The sequence below is a fragment of the Carlito syrichta genome, unplaced genomic scaffold, assembly GCF_000164805.1.
Source record: "Carlito syrichta isolate Samal-C Ts95f unplaced genomic scaffold, Tarsius_syrichta-2.0.1 Scaffold303736, whole genome shotgun sequence".
Lineage (NCBI taxonomy): Eukaryota > Metazoa > Chordata > Mammalia > Primates > Tarsiidae > Carlito > Carlito syrichta.
The window spans coordinates 336858-352010 of NW_007247832.1; the positions used below are offsets into that span (position 1 = coordinate 336858).

The 15153-nt window shown below is 36.6% G+C and overlaps 1 protein-coding gene across 2 annotated transcripts in view; it reads left to right on the forward strand.

Moving 5' to 3' along the window:
• Positions 1-468: 468 nt before the first annotated feature.
• Positions 469-15153, forward strand: part of CDK8 (cyclin dependent kinase 8) — a 58577-nt gene continuing 43892 nt past the window's right edge. Inside the window, exons 1-3 of one of the 2 annotated variants that reach the window (XM_021712940.1) lie at positions 469-546; positions 6332-6442; positions 10341-10481. The gene's annotated coding sequence lies outside the window, so the exon portion shown is untranslated. The remainder of the gene's footprint in view (positions 547-6331; positions 6443-10340; positions 10482-15153) is intronic. The other variant, XR_002482028.1, reaches the window with a different exon arrangement.

The following is a 15153-nucleotide window of genomic DNA, read 5'->3' on the forward strand; positions in this document are numbered from 1 at the left end:
ATTCAGTAAACATATGTTTAGTAAAATTCATTGAGGATATTTGGAGATGGTATATTTTAAGTTATACATTACCAGATTATGATAACGATGAGGTTTTAAATTATAATCATTACATGCTTGAGGGTACATTAATTTCTTAACTCTTTTTGACCCACTGATGTCTGAATGGGTTTTAGAAAGCAAGTTTGTGTGTGTTATGTTTATATGTTAGAGCAGAAGGAACCTATTTCTGGGAGTCAGGAGGGCTGAATCTGTCCTCCACAAATACTTGTGGGGAATTGGACGAGTCTTTTTTTTACTTCCCTCATCAAATAATGGGGGATTGGACTAGGTTGTCTAAAAAGTTTTTATTGTGTGACATTATATGATGATATGTGAATGGTGTCAAATGTGTATTAAACATGTGACATATTTATTTATACTTCATTAAAATACATAAATAGATTTATATCTTAATTTTGTTTTTGCAGAAAGGATGATAAAGACTATGCTTTAAAACAAATAGAAGGAACTGGGATCTCTATGTCGGCATGTAGAGAAATAGCAGTAAGTGAAGTTCTTTTTTTCATCATTATTGTCAACTGACTTATAAGTGTCAACTGGATAATTCTCTATTTGTCACGTTAATTGAAAGTTGATAAACTTTTAAAATACCAACTATCTGTAGAACACATTTGTTTTTATAAGGAGAAGTGAGGGGGGGCATGTCATTCTAGCAAAAACTTCTACATAAATTCATTTATTTGGGACAAAATTAATCTCAGTTGTTTATATAAATATGTATTTTCCCAGTAAGTGCCACTTTTCATTGAGTATCATAGAAGTGGTATGTTAGTCCATATAAAGTTAATATTTCTCTTGTGATAGGATGGGACCAATGTCAGTACTGATGTCAAATCTGAATGAAATTGTGTTGTTTGATTTTCATTGTCTGTTCATTTGAGTGTGTAAAAATGTCTGCCTCTTTATTTTGAAAACAGTTTTCCATATTGTAATTAGAGTCTCACTTTGATTCCAAAGGGGAGTATTCTTAATATTAATGTGTTATTTAATAATTATCCATAAACTGATCATTACTTTCTTGAGATTTTACTTCAGTTTTTACTATTATAAAACTATGGGTCCAAATTTGTTTTTTCTGGTTTTAATCAGTATAATCTATAGGACATGTGTTATAATCTTTGCTTGTGTTGCTCTCAGCCCATCTATCTACCCATAGACATAGGCTTTTATGACCTGGAAATGTCAATTTAAACAGTCTTGCTAGCTTAATGGATTCTCTGCCTGTGGGTTTTCAACCACCAGTCATTTATGGTGTACCATGTTGACAGGGACTAGAGCAGGTAAAACTAAAGAAGCAGGACAAGCCAAAGTCTTTGGCCTAAAGTATTTACACTCTACCGAGGAAGGAGACTCATCATCTTATAATAAGAACAGTGTGGGCCAGGCTCGATGGCTCATCCTGTATTCCTAGCATTTTGGGAGGCTGAGGCAAGTGGATTGCCTGAGCCTGCGGGTTCGAGACCAACCTGGACAGCTTGGCGAGACCTCGTCTCTACAATAAATAAAAAATTTGCTGGGCATGGTAGCACGTGCCTATAGTTCTGGCTACTTGGAAGGCTGAGGCCAAAGGATTGCCAGAGCCCATCAGGTCAATGCTGGGGTGGCCGTGAGCATGCCACTGCACTCCAGCCTGGGAGATGGAGTGAGACTCCAACTCCAAAGAAAAAAAAAAGAACGGTGTGGCAGGTGCTGTGATGAAAGCAGATGAGAATGGGAGAGCGGTGTACATCTAACTAGGCAGAAAATCAAGGGAAGAAAGGCTTTGGAGCACATGGGGAAGAGTGAGATGGAGACGACTGTCAACCTTTTTTTGTAAGTAGTTTGACTTATACATTTCTGGAATTCCTTTAACTTAATCTAGTTCAGCGTGTCCACCAGTGAATCTGTCAGTATTCTGTGAGGCTACCTTGTAATTGCATCGGGGGAGGGGGGCAGAGGTGAAGCCCTGAACTCTACCTGTGTACTCACCTCTACTTTCACCTAGCACCTCAGTTTTTATCAGTTTGCAAGAATTTGGTTTTGTGAAAAAGATTTCACGGCTATTAAAACATTGAAATAATTTTGGAATTATTTTCCTTAATGTCTTTATAGTGACTTCAACTCAGCTACACCATACTTATGGCATACATTTAGAATTTATTATCTTTGCTATGTTGTGAAATTTTAATATTAGAACTCAGTGTAGTTTAAGAATGTTGGAGATCTTTTTTTACCCACAAGACACAGTTTTAAATATTAATTTATGCTTTATTTATTTGTACTTTTGAAGTTCAAGTTAAATGTGATATTGGATGTGATAATTGGAATGAACCAAGTTTATGGTGAATGACGTAGTATCAGAAAATAAGATATTTCCCCCCAGCAGAATTAGAAAGACATAGCTGGTTTCTGTAATGGAAATCATTGTATAAATGTATTTAAGCATTTTACATAAAATCCTCAAAAAGGCAAAAAATAACTTCTAAAATGTTAAGTACGAGGATCTACATGCTCTGGGCGGCCCTGTGTGGGATCATGCAGTGCTAAAGTTCATTTCATCACAAAGGAAAGCTAGAATGTTCCCTCAGTGGCAGACATCATCCCCATGGTAGTTGGTACATGTAGTGGCGAAGACCTTTGCTAGATTTCTTGGGCTCTTATCCTGGAAATGCCACTTCCCTAGCTTATAGGACCTCAAGCAGGTTACTTAATTTCTTTGTGTTTCAGTTTTCTCACTTGCAAGTGGGAATAAGAATAATAGTATATCGGAGTGATTTTTGTGAGGCACTCAGAACATGTCTTAGTATAGAGTAAATTCGCAGTAAATGTCAGCTACTCTCAATAAATTTTACTCAGTAAATGTTATCTGTTACAGCCACAGTATGAGAATTGTTTGCTTCCTTGCACTTGTCTCCTACTGGAGATTTCAGTAAAAGGTCTTCGAACATTTGATATCCCTGGGACCTAGCAAAGCATCTTCCACGGTGCCTGGCATGCAGTAGGTACTTACTAGATGTTAGCCCTGCTAAATACTGCACAGCTCCCTGATCCTTTGGAAGTTCTTAAATATAAATATTTACTTAGAGGCAATTCTCTGCTGAGGCGTTCAGTTTCAGCTGCAATCCCTCAGTGACCATTCCCTTTTAATCCCAAAGTGACCTGTTCTCCTAATATGTCTCCCTAAAAAGAAAATCCTAACATGTGGTGTTTTACTTACTCAATAGTAATAGTTAGTTACTGTACTAGTTTGCTAGGGTTGCCATAATGTACTTCTACAGACCACGTGGCTTAAACAACGGAAATTACTTTCTCACAGTAGTGGAGGCTAGAAGTCTCCAATAAAAGTGCTGCCAGAGTTAATTTCCTCTGAAGCTTCTCTACTTGGCTTGCATATGAGCCCCCTCTTCCTGTCTCTTCAGATGGTGATTCCAAAGACACCCCTGGTGTCTCTGTATGTCCTAATCTTCTCAGAAGGACTCTGGCCAGATTGGATTAAGGTGCGCTCTAAGGGCCTCATTTTAATTTAATTGCTTCTTTAAAGGTCTTACTTTCAACTACAGTCACGCATCAGTGACCAGGATATGTTCTGAGAAATGTGTGATTAGACTGATTTTATCCTTGTGTGATCACTTACCTTGTGGAGTGTACTTACCCATACCTAGATAGTCTAGCCTTTTACATACCTAGGCTATGTGGTCTAGCCTGTTCTCCTAGGCTACACACCTGCACAGAATGTGACTGTAAGTGAATATTGCAAGCAGTTGTAACTCAGTGGTATTTGTATATCTAAACACATCTAAATGAAGAAAAGGTACAGTAAAAATATAGTCTCAACATTTTTAAAAAGGTTCACCTAAGGCACTTAGCATGGATGGCGCTTCCAGGACTGGAAGTTACTCTAGGTGGTGAGTGAACGTGGCGGCTAGGACATTGCAGACCACCTCTGTAGATTTTTATAGACATGGGATACTTAGGGTGCAGACAATGTGTTTCTTTTTTAAATAATCAGTTAATCTTAGCATACCATAATTTACTTTTAATTCTGTTTAACTTCTTGACTATTGTAATAACACTTGACTTAAAACACACATTGGATAGCTATACAAAAATATTTTCTTTCTTTATATCTTTATTCTATAAGCTTTCTTCTATTTTTAAAAGTTTTTGTTTTGTTTTGTTTCTTTTACTTTTTACACATTTTTGTTGTTACAATAATTAAGACACACACATAACATATTAGCCTAAGCCTACACAGGGTCATGGGTACCCTTGTCTTCCACATCTTGTCCTACTAGCAGTTCTCCTGGGACAGTAGCACACATTGAGCCAAGCCCTCATCTAGTATAACAATGCCTTCTTCTGGAATACCTCCTCAAGGACCCGTGCAAGGCTGTTGTACAGGCTTTTTTTTTTTAATAAGTAGGGTATTTTCAAGCAAAGAAAAATAGTATGGCATTGTGAATACATAAGTCAGTATGTATGCATTTTGAGGGAACACAGTTCAGCCCCTAACACCATTACTACTATAGTAGTTGTTACTCAATATAAAATCATTACCCTTGGGGATTTGTTGTCTGACTAATCAAATGGATTTTTAAAAAATATTTTATAGAAGTGGATTTTTTTTTTAAGTTGAAGTCTCATTCTGTCACCCAGGCTGGAGTACAGTGGCATGATGATCACTGCTCACTGCAGCCTCGACCTCCTGGGCTCAGGTGATCCTTGCACCTTAGCCTCCCAAGTAGCTAGCTGGGACTACAGGTGCATGCCACCACACCAGGCTAATTTTTTGGTTTTTGTAGAGACAAGGTCTCACTGTGTTACCTAGGCTGGTCTTGAACTCCTGGGCTCAAGTAATTCTCTCGCATCAGCCTCCCGAAGTGCTGGGATCACAGAAGTGAGTCACCTGGCCTGGCCTGGATTGGTTTTATGATGAAAGCAGCCCATAGGTGAGATGACAGAGTGTGACCTCCTTTAGTTTAGTTGTTCCTTTTGTTAATTCATATATTCATTCATTCATATATTCACCAAATACTTACTAAGGGCCTCTAAGGCACCAGGCATTGTGCTAGGAGCCAGTCATGCAGTGAGGAGAATGAATACACAGTGCCTGTCATTGTCAAGTATACCACCCGGCATATATATGTAACACTTGTGTCCGTGGACTGTAAAGAGAACTATTTCTCCAGGATATTTGCTCTTGGGAGGTATTGGTATTAGACTATAGTAACTTTGTGTTTTAAAAGTTAGTTAATTTCAAAACATGTAAGTCCCAGTTCTACTGCTTCCTAGGGGTATAACCTTGAGCAAATTTTTAAACCCCCTTAAACCAAATGCTTTCTCATTTGTAAAATAGGGGTTATATAAATATTTCATAGGATTATTTCATGAATAAGTGAGATAATGCATGTAATATGCTTAATACCACACTTGGCACCTAGGACAAGAGCATAATAAAAAGGCTGCTGCTGTTTTCTCGTTTTAATACAGGAATTGAAACCTCATGTTGGAGGTGAAATTCTGGAGGCATCTAAGAATAACTTTATATGTAGGTTTCTAATTGTAGAGATCTTTTGTCAACTCTTTGGAGTTTGTTATAATTTATACCCTGCCGGTTTCCAGAAAGATTTGAAATTGCTGTCTGTCTTAGGAGTGTGTTCCTTTTGAGGTAATAGAAGAAACACTAGAATAGAATTAAGGCTGCTTTAGCACTAGCTTGGGCTCTTTCAGCCAGCTGGGTAATCCAGGGCGACTGCAAAGCCTGGGCTTTCTTATTAGATAATTTGCCTGGTTTATTAATTAGAAAATGGTCAATTTTAAATACTGGCTTTTAGGTTTCTGAGTTGGTATATGATTTTTAAAGTCTTAGAAGTTTGAAATTATATGCTTTTTTTTGAGTCGAGTCTCACTGTCGCCCAGGCTGTAGTGTAGTGGTGCCATCACGGCTGCAGTGACCTCCTGGGCTCAGGTAATCCTCCTGTGTCAGCCTCCCTAGTGGCTGGGACTACAGGCTTGCGCCACCACACCTGGCTCTGTTTTGATTATTTGTAGAAACAAGGTCTCATTATGTTGCCTAGTCTGGTCTCAAACACCTGAGCTCAAGCAGTTCTCCCACCTCGGCCTCCCAAAATACTGGGATTACAGACGTGAGCCACCAACATCCAGCCTGCTTATTAGATTTTTAAGATTGATGACCACTGGGTTGTATTGCCTTTGAATTATAAATGGTGTAGGGGTTTAGCATTATTTTTGTGGCAAAAACTTTTAATGGGTCTCCTTTGTTTTGCAGTTGCTTCGAGAGCTTAAGCATCCAAACGTCATTTCTCTTCAAAAGGTGTTTCTGTCTCATGCTGATAGGAAAGTATGGCTTCTGTTTGACTACGCTGAACATGACCTCTGGGTAAGGTGAATTGCAGCAGACTTGAGCCATTGGTTTCAGGCAGGGCTTGCTCAGAGTGACTAAAAACAGATGGAGCTCATCTTACTATGAGAATAACATTTTAAAAATAAAAGTGGCTTCCTAGAATGTGGTTGATGCATTACCAGGGCCAGAGTGCTTTCCTTTGTGCTGTTACTTTTTGATCCTGTCAGTTTGGCCTATGTAAGAGATACTAAAGAAAATATTAGAATCTTAATATAAACAGATATTCAGGATTGTTTTGTGCTGATTGATTTTTCTTTTTTTACAAAATAAAAAAGTGACCAAAATAGCAGTTTTGATATAAAATTTGAAAGTAGCATATTTCTTTTTATTCTGTTGTATAAAGAAATATAAAATGTGAAGGCGTATGCCCAAGCAGGAGGACGGGTGTGCTTTATTTGGAAGACCAGACCAAAATCACATGGTCCTGCTGTTATTTGGCCTCTGACACTAGGCAAGTGTCTTAGTGACTCAGAAGCTGTAGCTTCCCCGCCTGTAAAATTAAGACTTTCCTTGCCTTTTTCACAAGGTTTTTCAGAGGAGCAATCTTCTATTTGAAAAGTTTTACAAAAGTAATGTACTATACACAAGTAGGAAACTATTATTAATCATTTTTCAAATGTCATTCACAATTGATATTCAGTATTCTTATTTTCCTCAGCAATAATTCAACGTAGTCAGTTGCCACATTTCAGTCGCTAATAGGCTGCATCTATGATGGTGATCACATAAGACTATAATACTGTATTTTTACCGTACTTTTTTATGTTTAGATATACTTAGCATCTTGTAAAAGCTTCCTACAGTATTCAGAGCAGTCACACATGCTGTGCAGGTGTGTAGCCTAGCAGTAGCAGGCTAGACCACGTAGATGAGGTGTGTAGGAGGCTATCCCGTCTTGGTTTGTGAAAGTATATTCTGTGATGCCTACACAAGGACAGAGTGGCCTAATGTATTTCTCAGAATGTATCCCTGTTGTTAAGAGACACATGATTGTATTGCGCAAACTTGAATTGGCCATAATTTTGCATAGGAAGGATTCTTTGTGGATAAGAGCTCTACTACAAAATGAGACTTGTGTGAAAATAGGTTCTTAGTATCTCTTGTGGCTTTTAGTTATTTTTTGTTGTTTGACCTGTGATAACAATATTTTTAGATACTCAGACTCAGTTAAATGTTAGATTTTCTCAAAAGTCAAATGATTATAGTTTATTAGTTTTATATAGTATAGAAAATGATGCTATATTGAAAAAAATATAATTGTAAAATAAGAATTCAGATTTATCTGGTCTAAATAGCTGAAATAACCAGCCTCAGTATTTTGTAGTTTACTAAGCAGATCGTTTTTAAAATTGATATTTGAGAAAGTCTTGGGTGACTATAGAATTTATTCTTTTATTAAATATAAGTAGTTACATTTTTAAAAATCTGAAACATTATCTTGGGAACAAGTCTTTCTGATATATACAGTGAAAATCTATAGCAGGATAGCCCAAAATCATTCAGAAACATTTCCAAAATTTATGTTTTGGTCAATCTTTTGTAAAGAGCATCTGTTAATACAGATTATAGTTTAAAAACAAACAAACCAAACCGCCCCCCCCCTTTACCTTAACAACTACTTTACTTCCGTGACTACATTTTTTTCTGGTTTTTAAACATTTTATTGATCTCCATATTAATCTGTATTTACTAAATTCACATGGCCATGCTTTTATTGAAATGAATAAGAGAAAAAGCATATACTGTGAAATGCTCATTCTCTGTTTTATGCAACTATTATCCAATTTAATGCAAGTTACAAATTTCTGGGTGTTAGCTTCTATTCTCTTACTTTAAAGGAAATCTAATCTGATCAAATTTTTAAAATCAGCATGGCCAGTAATGAATTAAACACATACCATACTGAAACCTAGCCTAGTTACATAATTTAAACTTAAGACATTTTCTAGGCTGGTTTACAAACCCGTTTGCAGTACACCATAGTAGAGCATAGAAGCTAGTATTGCATTCAGTATAATTTCTAGGAAGCTAGTGTGTAATATTTAATTTTACATGTAGGTACAATGATTATCCTTTAGCAAATTATATTGTATATAATGTTGTATAGTCTATATAGGTAGTTCATTAGCCTTATCATCTCTTTGGTATTTAAGACAAATAAGTATTTTTAATGTTCATTTTTATAAAAACATGATAGTTTAGTTTACTAAAGCCCACTCCTTTATTTTGTTTTCTTATTTTAATTGTGATGTTGGAGTGAATTGGCCAGGGTAAAGCAGCAGGGAGTAACAAAGGAGTGTTGTAGTAGTTAGTTAAATATCACTTAGGAGTTGGTGAGATTTCACTTATTTGTTATACAGCCCTGGAATATAAAGAAAATGACAATAAGACATTCCCCCACGATAGCTTCTTATAGTTTTAAAACATTGGTTATGAAAAAAAGTCACTTGTAATACCCTAATGAAAGTGTTAACTGAAGAAATATATGTGGAATTGATTAACTACTTTGCTTGACCTACATATTTGTACCTTCTTTCTGATTCTGGCAGGATTTCAATTCTTTTAGAAGATTGCTGTATTTTAACCTATTTTTATTAAACTTGGAGAGCTAAAGAATCTCCCTCTTAGGGAGAATAGACTTGATTTTCACATCATATCTTAGGACAGGTGACAGAACTTTCTAGATTAAGTTGCTATATCTCCATTTTGTGTGCTTGCTTTCAAATGCCTTGGCAAAAAGATTGAGAAGAAAATCGAAATAGATTAATGCTGCTGTTAAAGTGTAGATTAATCATACTACATACATGCTTAGTGGTACACTTGACCGCCTTATTAGCTAACTGTTATATATTTTTACCTTGGAAAGTAAAGCTTCTTTACTCATTAATCATTAGTTAGTTCATAGCCATGTCTTACTCTGTATAGCATAAGAAAACAGAAAGTGAAAATGTTAATTTACCATGTTAAATATCTTACTTTTATTCGTATTATGCTTACTGCTGTCCAGAATATGCTTTATATTTACTTACTTGATCAACACTTACTAGTCAAGAGTCGTCTCTGTGCAATATTAGGCACCAGGGTTATGTATAATGGTATGCAAGGCATAGGTAGCTAGCTGCACCTGACTTAGAGATCTTCCAGCGATTTAAGGATACTGTCATTAAGATGAGTAACCTTATCAAGAGAGTTTGAAACTTAAAAAAAAAAACAAAACTTAGGAGGTACATTTTTTTTTTGTAAAGTAATTTTTGTATTTATAAAGTTGTGCTCTGTTTTACTGGCTGTGCTATGTATGGTTATCATTCTGCACACAGAAAGCTTTGATGAATGGTACAAGGCAGTTTTTTCCCCAGTCTTTCAGATTTCTAAATATTTCTGGTATGAACTGATCGTTTACATGTTATTATTTCCTTGTGCTTGTTAATAACCTATGCTATAAATAGGTACCATTTCTATGCTATGTCTACCAGCCAGAAGTATCTATTGAACTTTGTTCTATATGTTTTTCCCTTTCATTTTATTACTACGGAACAAAAAAAAATTCTGTTCTTGAAAATTCCTACCAGATAAACGGGGGTCAAGTATATTTTGAAAGTAATTACATTTGTGGTAAACTTTAAAAATAAAAGCAGAATATTGCCTACTTCTCTATTGTAACCATTTGTTTCCTGAGATACTATCATATACTTAGGAAATGGAATTTTAGTTTCAGTTAGGAAATTTTAAAGTTAAATTATTCAGCAGAATGTGAAATTATATTTTCAGTATCTTTGGGAATCCCTGGGTGTTTCTTTTTCTGTTTAGAAAATATGACACATCAAATTATCTTTCCTCTTTTTTTTTTAACTTCTGGTGATATTTTTTCTTTCAGCATATAATCAAGTTTCACAGAGCTTCTAAAGCAAACAAGAAGCCAGTTCAGTTACCTCGGGGAATGGTGAAGTCACTGTTATATCAGATCCTAGATGGTATTCACTACCTGCATGCTAACTGGGTGTTGCACAGGGATTTGGTAAGTTGATCTGCGGTTGGGTTTAGACTAGAAAGGCGATTGTGCAGTTGGGTGCTTTTCTAGTTGTCTGTAGACGTCAGTACTCTGTGTGGGCCTGCACACCCTAGAGAGGGAGTGAGACTACCGCAGTCTCGCCACATGGCCTAGTGGGGTGCTGTATACACCATGCATCCTGCTTCTCTCACATACACTAGATGGTGTTCATTTCAAGGGAAAAGAAACACATTTGTTTTCTTTTAGTTCGTAAATAAAGCATTGGCAGTGATGTCTGGCAAATTGTGGAAATTTATGTATTTGTGAATAACTTGAAAATAAAACCTTTGGAGTCTAATTTACATATTAGAAGAGGCAAATGTTAATTCAGTTTGCTTGTATTTTAAACCCTTCTATGTTAGTAGCAGCCTATTGACCAGTAGCCTTTATTAATCCTAAGTTGAAGTATATTGTTAGAAGCTTTGCTGTGTTCAGGTGCAGTAAATTTTTAAGCATTTAGAAACTTCAGAAATTAGCTTTCTTACTCTTTATCTTATGTGGTAAAATAGTTTATGCCCTTTAAAAATCCATCTAGTATATTATTATCCATTAAATTTTCATAGACTTAAATTACTTAGACCTCACATTGCCCTTTCTTACTGCATAATTATGTTGTGCTTTTGTAGTTCTTTTCTTCGTGAAGGTAGTACTATAATAAAGTTTATACCAGCACCTTCATTTCAAACGTTTATCAACACAGTGCTGAAAGTAATGATTCTGCCCCTTTGCCCATGAGTACCCAGGATGCCCTGCAGGCTTTGATGCGGAGCCCATCTGGCTCCTTGCGAAGGTGTTCTCCTGACTGACGGTGTCGAGTACGCTAGTCCCTAACTTCAAGTACCCTGCTCCCATGGCTCAGTGCCTGCTTTTGCCCTCTAGCTTCAGGGAGTCACCTTGAAGGACATTTAATGGTGTTTATTTTATCTCCTGCTCTCATATCTACAAAGCATTTAGTCTAGGACCAGTAACACAGCAAAGATTTGGTTGAACTAGTTTCCTTATAAGAACTTTAAAAAAAAAAAGAGAATTAGAATATTTTACTTAGAATGGATTTACAGAACAGAAATAATACATTGACTTTTTATGAAGCTGAAAATACATTTTGGCCTTTGGGGTGGAGACAAGTTAAGGCAAAACGTTTCTACTTTTGAGGTCCCCACCTTTCTCTGTGTTCTCTAAAAGAGATTTTTATGCTCTCTGGCAAAGGGCATTTCTCCCCACAGAATCAGTTAGACTAAGGCAGCTCTACGGTTTCTCTTTCTTGTAAATTTTTTTTTTCACTTTAAAAATAAATACATTTATTCGATAAATACTCACTGATTTTTTAAATCAGTATTTAACTTTTTATATTGATAATGTAAATATATTGGAACCAATTATAGTAGTACTAGTTACACTAATAAAAATATTTATGCTATCTAATTGCTTTTATCTTTTTTTGGTAAAACTCTTTTTACTAATTTTGTTTTGGCAAATTCTCTTTGACTCAGGGATAGTATAGACCAGATTTTTTTGTTTTTGTTTTTGAGTTGGAGTCTCACTCCGTTGCCCAGGCTGTAGTACAGTGGTACACTCACGGCCACCCCAGCGTTGACCTGCTGGGCTCCGGCAGTCCTTCCGCCTCAGCCTTTCAAGTAGCCGGAACTATAGGCGCGTGCTACCACGCCCAGCTAAGTTTTGATTTATTGTAGAGACGAGGTCTTGCCAAGTTGCCCAGACTGGTCTCAAACCCATGGGCTCGGGCAATCCACTTGCCTCGGCCTCCCAAAGTGCTGGGATTACAGGCTGAGCCACTGAGCCCAGCCATAGACCAGATTTTGACAGGAGTCTGTATGTTTTACTGTACATGTGCTAAGAGGTGGGAGGGGACAGCGGAGGGATCCATACACCCTAATGTAGGCAGCAAGATGCATTGGCTGTACACAATTTTAAAATAATTTAAAAAATACTAAAAGTCGTTGCTTTTTATTGTCACTGTATGCTGGCAGTTGTGAGCAACATCAATAATAAAATACTCCTCTTCATTGAGGCAAACCACTCCTACTTCCCCATCCCTCTTGATATGCTACTGCTATCTGTCTACAGTCTATTTATCGGAAATATTTTCTAAACAGTTATGCAGTGTCTACTGCTACCTCCTTTGATTTCCCTATTCTTGTGAGAGTTCCTGTATTTTCTGTTCATGACACCTTAGTGCTTTTTTAAAGCATCCAACCCAGGTATTTCCAACCTGTAGCCCATGGGGCCACATACAGCCCAGGACAGCTAGTATTGTGGCCCCCCACAATCTTTTTAACATCATGTGCTTTTTGTTGTTGTTGGTTTTAGTTGGAGTCTCACTCCATTGCCCAGGCTAGAGTACAGTGGCATGCTCATGGCCACTCCATTGTTGACCTGTTGGGCTCTGGTGATCCTCCTGCCTCAGCCTTCCAAGTAACCGGAACTACAGGCACATGCTACTGCACCTGGCTGATTTTTTATTTATTGTAGAGACGAGGTCTTGTCAAGTTGCCCAGGCTGGTCTCAAACCGGCGGACTCAGGCAATCCACTCACCTCGGCCTCCCAAAGTGCTGGGATTACAGACTGAGCCACCAAACCTGGCCCATCGTGTGTTTTTTAGCATTTATTTTCTTCATGACCCCATTCATAATTCCATTTTTGAAGTTCACAATCATGCCTCATTTGTGACATCACTTTTTGGCAGCACATACATTTGTGAACAGCTGTTTTTAATTATGAAGCACACGAAGAGCAGAATTCAAACAAATATTTCTGACAAGCACCTTGAGAACTTACTAAGAATCAGGACCACTTTCGTTGAACCAGACAAGGATAGATTACTTTTACAAAAAGAAGACCAAATTTCCCCTGTTTTTTATATTGTTTTCATTTTTCTAAAGTTTATAGTGAAAAAAATATGTAAAAAGTCTTGTTGTGTATATACATTAACTGTATTACAGAATTTACGTGTGGCTCAAGGCAATTCCTCTTTACTCAGTGTGACTCAGTAAAACCAAAAGGTTGGACACCCTTGGTCTAACCCTTATGTATGTCGCAGACACAGACCCCACCAAACCATGGTCTCATTAAAATGACAGCCTCTGTCTATTATCCAGAGCTTACTCAGGTGCCCACCTCTTGAAGTCTTCAATTTCTGAAGGATTCATTAGTATCTATATCAAAAAATATATTAATGTGAGTACCTTCCTGCGTACTGAAAATTAAATTTTGGAGTTTTGATGTTATATAATGTTTTAACTATAGCTACATATGATAGTTTCTCCCAAGAATATTGTTCAGAAGCTGTATAACATAACTTTTAAAAAATCTTTTATTCTCAAATATTTATTTGCAAATGAAATATTTACCCTATCAGAATAAATAAAATTAATAGCTCATTATATTCTATGCTTCTTTTCATTCAGATTTAGATAAAATATGTCAATGCTGACTTTAACATAGATTTCTAATGCTGTGAATGGAACCAATTGGTTGAGGTGGTGATTTGCCACAAGAAATGTTATGTAGGAAGGTGGATAATGGGTCCAGATACCCTAAAAACACCAATTTAATAATACCTCAGAATGTTAGTGAAATTTTTGTTTAACAAAATTGGCTTTGTTACTAATAGAAAATACTGGTTTGAGATGGTAGAATTATGAAGGTTTTTGTTTGATACGTATAGTTGAGCTTTTAAAATTGGTATTCCCCCTTAACAAGTATTTATTTTGTAACTATTAACCATCACATAATAGCAGTTTAGTAACTGAAATCTGTCATCCTTGATAGGAAATAGAGGTTTGTTAATTTTGGAACCCTTTTTGGGCTTAGAATGTTAATAAAGTGCATATGTATGGATGTTTTCAGAAAAATTGACTAGAAAGGAAACATAAGCAATATTTATTTTTGTGAGGTAATTCATGGATCCAAGCCCAACTAAAAGGTTAGGTTTTAGAACACTGGAATATGGCTACACAAATTATTGTTCATGCACGTCACTTGTTTGTTCTTAAGTAGAGATAAATAAAAACAGAAACTAAGGTGTGTGTTTAGTTAGTCTTGCTCTTTCTCTCGGTTGATCTCCCCTTTTCTTCTTTCACTCTCCAGCTCTCCTTGGGAAGTGAAAGAGAGATAGACAGAGAGATTAACTGACGGAAAGTTCTTTCATATACTGCACAAGAGACTCCTAATTTTGAAAAGTTTTATTAAACCTACCCAGTTCTCCTGAAGGAGGCTGGCTGCATAGGCACAGGAAATGAACTTGTGCGGCTGCTCTCATGGTCACAGCAGAAACTTGGGCGGTAATAACTCTCTCCCACCCTTGCCAATGTGTTTTAACTTTATGTGGGAGGACTGTCTTTTCAGATAAAAGAGTTCAGATGCCATTGCCAAATCAAACTCTGGCTTCTGCACTAAAGGTATCAAACATGACAAGGTGTTTCATGTCCTTGTATTTGACTGGACTCAGGAAAACCATCACGCTGAATCCAATGAGACCAACAGATGCCTAACTTTTCCTTTATTATTTTTAAAATTTATTTTATTATATAACTAAGTGATCCTGGATATGGATTTTCCTTATTATGAATCACTTAATCATGCTTTCCTCCAGTTTTTAGATTGTGGTTAGATACACAT